At 38.5% G+C, this 6,834-nt stretch overlaps 1 non-coding gene across 1 annotated transcript; it reads left to right on the forward strand.

Moving 5' to 3' along the window:
- The first annotated feature begins 2,606 nt into the window (after positions 1-2,606).
- LOC141597878 (small nucleolar RNA R71) lies at positions 2,607-2,712 on the forward strand. The gene has a single exon (XR_012523090.1). It is a non-coding gene; the product is annotated as a small nucleolar RNA R71 (small nucleolar RNA).
- Positions 2,713-6,834: the final 4,122 nt, after the last annotated feature.

Here is a 6,834-nt window from a genome sequence, read left to right on the forward strand (position 1 = left end):
TAAATAAAGCAAAGGAAGAGAATACTAACAATGTGGTGGTTCTTAAGGGACTCCACCAAACCTCTCATCCAAAATTTTGTTGCTTGAATTCTTTGGTGATGCAATCCATGTCACACAAGGCACGTAGTAACCGGTCAAAAACTTTAGCAAAAGCCTCAAACAAGCACAAATAGCACCAAGCTATAGCAAGGCTCAACCAACTTATTTTCCAACACTTCTTGTCATGGTTCCTCTTACTCTCCTTGGCTCCCTTTTTTGGGTCCTTTTGATAGTTAGAACCCTTAAACTTGAAATGGTAGCTAGGTGGTAAGAGGAACGGAATCTCATAAGTTTAACTTGTTGGACAACTCTCTTCTTGGTCACCAAGGTAAGAAAATTGGTAAGGCACAGTAGGTGGAGGAGTCAACTTCTCAACATTGAGGTTCATGGTGGTGTCATTTTTATCCCAATTTTCTTGACTCTCCTTTTGACCCGAACTATTTACATTGAGAGCCGCCTCCAAGGCATCAATTTGAGCTTCCCAATCACTTGAATAATTATCCGACCAAGGTGCACCTTCAAAAGAGCTTAGAACAAATGAATCTGGAGAGTTCAAGAATGATTAAATCTCATCATTAATTTGGTCTTCAAATTCATCTTCTCTTGAGTCATCTTCACCCAAATGTCCTTTAACATCAACTCTCAACACAATATCACCTCCATTTCCTTCCTTGTTTGTTGGACAAACTTCCAATGGATCCAAGTGTGAAGGCTCAATATTATGCTCATTCAAACAATCCTCCAACACATCCACTTTACAACAAGAGTCACTTATAGAAGGAGATTTCATGGAATTTTCCAACGAGAATTCTATCTTGTCATCACCAACTTGAAGAGATAGTTTGCCATTTTTCACATCAATCAAGGCACCCCTCGTAGCGAGGCAAGGGCGCCCTAATATGATAGGAATGTTTGAATCTTCGGGGATATCCATCACATAAAAATCACAAGGAAATTCAAGTTTACCCACTTTGAGTGGGACATCTTCCAGAAGGCCAATTGGATACCTCACCGATCTATCCGCAAGTTGCAAAGATACTCTTGTAGGTGAAAGTTCAAAACCCTTCAATTTCTTGAAGATATTTAGAGGCATGAGGCTAATGCTTGCCCCCAAATCACATAGGGCTCTTTCAATGCAAATAGTCCCAATAGCACAAGGTATTGAGAAACTCCCGGGGTCTTCAAGTTTTGGTGGCATCTTGTGCAATAGGATAGCACTACATTCTTGTGATAAATTGACCATGGTACTTGAACCCAATGAATTTTTGTTGGAAATCAACTCCTTCAAGAATTTTCCATATGCGGGTATCTCCTTGGTGGCATCAATAACAGGCATGGTGATGTTCACACCTTTCATCATGTGCATGAATTTCCCATACTTTTTCTCAAGCTTTACTCTTGCCAACCTTTGAGGGAAAGGTATTGGTGGCTCATATGGTCTCACGACTTGTTGCTTGGGTTCCTCAACAACCTTGGTGGGTTCATCAACAACCTTGGTGGACTCATCAACAAGCATGGGAGTCTCTACAACAACCTCTACAAGATCATCTTCAACCACTTTTGGTGGTTCAACCACAACTTCCGGTTTGCGACTCTTTTTCCTCTTTATGAACACTCGGTCTTCCAATTCCCTACCACTCCTCAAATTTATAGCATTAATGGTCTTTGGGTTCTCCTCAGTTTTACCCGGAAACTTTTCATTTGAGGCTTGAAATTGACTTATTTGAGAAGCCAATTGAGAGATTTTATTATCCGTCATTCTTTGGGAGGCTTGCATTTGAGTTCTTAGTTGGTTGATAGAGGATGTTGTCTCCTCTTGTTTTTGGTTGGAATGAGTGATGAATTGGGTTTGAGTGTTGACGAGTTGGTTTTGAGAATTCATCAATTGCTCCATCATGAGCTCCATGTTTGATTTGGGTTGGGTGGATTGTGGAAAGGGTTGAGAATTTTGTTGAAATGGTTGGGAATTTTGTTGAAATGGTGGTCTTGATTGAAAAGTGGGATTTTGCTTTTGGGCTTGAAAATTTGGTGTAAATTGTGATTTTGGTTGGAAAGTGGGGTTTTGGACATTTTGTGAGTCATGGGAAAAATTTGGGTGGGCTCTCATTCCGGGATGGTATTGATTGTTGTTGAATGCTTGTCTAGCCGGAATTGATTCCGACACTCCATTCACTTGCTCCATACAATTTTCCTCTCCCATCATCAAAGGACATTCATTTGGTGGATGCCCTTGATCTCCACAAATCTCACAACAATACACTTGAGACCAATTTGATGAAGAGTTTCTTGAGGTGTTACTAGAGTTCAACAAAGCAATTTGTTGCTTGAGTTCCTCTATCAATCCCTTAACTTCCAGATTGTTTGTTGATTCCACGTTGGATTTCCCTTTCTTCTTGTGGCGGTCATTATTCCAATGAAAAGTTCGGGAAGCCATTTCCTCAATAAGCTCCTTGGCCGTCTTGTGGTCAATTTTATCTAATGCTCCCTTTCCCGAGCCGGAATCTAGGTTCATTTTCATTTCATTGCTCAACCCCTCATAAAAGTTGTTGATCAACTCATCATCTCCAATCCCATGATGAGGACACAAACTTTGGAGTCCCTTATACCTTTCCCACTCCTCATAAAGGGTCTCATCATCTGTTGGGTGAAGCCTTGAAGCTCACTCTTGATTCTTGCGGTCCTTTGTGGTGGGAAGTACTTGTTTAAGAAAGCTTTGGAGACATCATCCCAAGTCCGAACAGAATCGGGCTCACAACTCTTTAGCCACTCCTTGGCACTCTCCCTCAAGGAGTAAGGAAATAGCCTAAGGCGGATGGCATCCTCCGACACTTCATTCGCTATAAACATGTCACAACTATCCAAGAATTCATTAAGATGTTCATTGGGGTTTTCGGTGGCTCCCCCTCCGAATTGGTTTCCTTGGACTAGTTGTAACAAAGAAGCCTTCACATCAAAGTTGTTGGCTTGAATAGGTGGCTTGACAATACTTTGGTTCACCACCTTCTTCGGAGCCAAATTATCCCTCATAGAAACCGCGACCATTGTTGCTTCTTCGGGAATTACAAATGGATTCTCAAAGAACTCAAGATTACCCGGTTCTTCTAAAACACCTTCCAATACTCAAGAAAGGGATTAGTAACAAAGAAATACCTAGTCTAAACTAGAATAAAATGATTAATATCTAGCCTTTGCTCCCCGGCAACGGCGCCAAAAACTTGATGGTTATCAAATTAAACCTCGTAAGTGCACGGTTGTCGTTGTACACTATTGAGGGTCGATCCCACGAGGAGCATGGGAGAATATTAATCATTTTGAATCTTGTGTTTAGCTAAGTCGACAATAATTGAGAAGGAAATTTAGCTAATCAACTAGACTAAATAAACTAAAATGCATTTAACAAGAGAAGGATGAATGAGTAAGAGAGGAATAAATTGTAAATCAAATGATAAAAAAGGCCTAGAAGTCGGTTCTCCCACAACGATTCATAATTCCACGCCACGATTCTCTAGGCTAATTATTCGGGTAGACAAGCAAGGAGGAGATGGCTCTAATTCGCCTAAAACCCCTCTCTCGGGTTCGAAATAGGACACTACAACTACCCACCAACCCCCCTCTCGGGTTCGAAGATCGGAATCCCTAACCTAATACCCGGCTAGCCTAAGAACATGCATTTTCCCAAGGTGGCTTAGTAATGGCTAAGGTCATTAAGCCCTCATCGTTTTCCGGGTCATCCCACTCCTCCTCTCGGAGGTCGATTTCAAACAGTAGCCTAGAGGTACCCTCCCTTGGTTCTCCCTTTCGGTCTCAACCTCGGTTAGTGATAAGACCAATTTCTGGGTATCCAATTCACAACCTAACCAACTTTCGTTGGTGGACAAGGGTTACAAATCGACACTACCCACAATTGACCCATAAACCAATTCAATCCTCTAGACTACCCTCACTAATCTCCCCCAACAATTAGCCTTTATGTGAATCAATTTGTGAAATTACTCATGTTGGGTCAAAACCGAGTCCTAGTAAAAGACTACTCGCTAATCATTTCTACTAAGACAAGATAATTAGTAAAGATGGATTCTTTAATCATGAACATGGTGTGAAAATGGATTCTACAATTAATCGTGTAATAACCCAACAAATCTAAGAGGTAATGCTAATTTAACTAAGAAGAGCAAGGATTAAGACAAAAAGACTCAAACTTTAACACAATCACCCAAAGGTTCAACCTTTAGATGAGAAACAACAATGGTGAACATGAATAAGATGAACAAGATAGAGACAATAACAATCTAACAACAAAAGAGAGGAATTCAAGCATAAACAATTAATAAAACTTGAATGAAAGTAAATGTAAACAAATGAAATTCTGGGAGAGAATTATACCAACAACATGGAAACTTTGAATTGATGGAATGAAGAACTTGGATAAACAAGAGAACAATTGTATTAATTTTTAAGTAAAAATTACAACTTGGGTAAGAGCAAAATTGATAGAGGAAAATAAATTAGGGTTCTACAAAATATTTAGAAAGGAAAATAATCAAACTAGTCTCATTAATTCTCTAATTCTAAGGTAGTGTCTAGTAATGTGTAATGTGAGGGTGTTCTTTTTATAATAGTACTAATAAATAATACAAATAATGACGGGTTCTTCACCTTTGACTCAGACTGGGTTGGCAGATTTTGTGCCGGGCCGGGTTGTCGCTGATGCTGCTCAGCGAAAGTGTGCTAAGTATGGGGATTTGTGCGCGGTAGCGGGTTATGGTTTCCTACCTTTCTCTTTCTCTTCACTCGGGGAGTTGAGTTCGGATCTTTGTTGCCTTGCTCAAGCGGATCCGAAATTCTCGGTATCTCGGAGATCTTTGGGGCTCGGGTAGCCGCTTACATTTTTACTCGTATTAGCTTTACTATTGCTAAGGGTGTGGGAGCCCAGATTGTCTCTCGGCTCCCCACCAATTTCATGTAAACATTTTGTTTTTATTATAATGAAAGCTGCGCGCATTTTATAAAAAAAAAAAAAATAATAATAATAATAATAATAATAATATTAATAATAATAATAATAATAATAATAGTAATAATAATAGTAATAATAATAATAATAAAAAAAAATAATAATAATAATAATAATAATAATAATAATAATAACAATAATAATAATAATAATAACAACAACAACAATAAGGGTTTTCTAAAGTGTGCCTTTAGGACACACATTAATAATCTAAACGTGGTAAGATTTGCAAGAGATTCTCATCAAATATTCAAAAACGTGGTAAGGTTTGCAAGAGATTCTCATCAAATATTCAAGTATAAACTCATTTTTACCATAATTAGTGAGAATCTGTTGCAAATCTTACCTTATTTAGGTTATTAATGTGTGCCCTTAGGGCACACGTTAGAAAAACCCTAATAATAATAATAAACCTAATTCTAATATACTATATCACCCCAAAATAGTCGACACATATCACTGACTCAAAAACAAACAAAAGGCAAAGGGGTAAAATGGGGAAAGCGATAGAGCAAAACGCAGCAGGGGCCTGTGCCGGTCCACCGGCGGCCGGTCTGGGCACTGGTAGCGAGACCATCGAAGCAAGGAGGATAATTAAATATTTTTTGTTGTATGCCGGTTGACCGGTAGAAGGTCTACCGGTAGAGAGCGCGATTTGTTGATGCGAGATTGTTGAAAAGGTGCGTTATGCCGGTATGTCGGCTGCCGGTGGGCTATGCCGGTAGCGAGACCTTCACAAAAAGGATGAGAAAATGGTGTGTGCCTGCCGGTTGAGGGAGTAGGCTGCCGGGGTACCGGCATAGGATCACAAAACTTCAAAATAGCTCGGTATTCGATCCCGAGTCCAAAGATGCACGAATTTGATGATGGTAATGGGGGATGAACGAAGGTGGAGGACGAAAATGATGGAGGTAGAATGGTTCATCAATGGTGAATTGGGTGTAAATGGTGGTGTACACAAATGGCGATGTTGATGACGGGTTTTCGAATAATTGAATGAAGGTGATTAAAACGAAAGGTGGTTGATGGTGTTTGTCAAGGTGGCTGTCAAATTTAATGATGAAGAAGATTATGAATGGTGGTGACGGGTTTAAAGGTGGTTATTAATTGAGGTGAGTTTATGGGCTCGGTGTTGGAGCTTGTGTCCTCCACAATTAGTGTGATAACATTTATAAATCTCTTATAGGTTCACAAGGGTATACTTAGTATTTTATCAATTGATTAACGATTACCTAATAACGGTTGGCTTGCTGGAAAGTTTGACGTTATTATCATACTGATGGCGGTGATCAACTGGTCCCTAAAAGTCACACCTAAAAGATGTGTTTGAGAGATGTGATTATGGAAATGTAATCACATTGATGCCTTATATGACAAGGTTAGTCCATGTATTTGACTAAACAGTTAGTCAATGTGATGATGAGACGATTATATAATTGCAATTAAATAATATTAGCTGAGACGAATTAACTGTCAATTCGTAAATTGAATATAATATGTTATATTTAATTAATGTATATAATGTTAGCTTAAACGAATTAAGATGTTAATTCGTAATTAAATGTAATCAGTTATATTTAATTAGCAAATTATAAATATGCGATATTTATAGTTAATGTATATATTATACAATATTGTCTAAATAAATATTGACAGACTGGTATTGATAAATCTATTGCAAACTGTTATAAGTGGACTTATTAATACATGTCGATATATAGACAACTTGATAAATATACACATTATATATAATTTAAGAATAACCGAAAATAAGAAGATTT

This window comes from Silene latifolia, chromosome 8 (genome assembly GCF_048544455.1).
Source record: "Silene latifolia isolate original U9 population chromosome 8, ASM4854445v1, whole genome shotgun sequence".
Classification (NCBI taxonomy): domain Eukaryota; kingdom Viridiplantae; phylum Streptophyta; class Magnoliopsida; order Caryophyllales; family Caryophyllaceae; genus Silene; species Silene latifolia.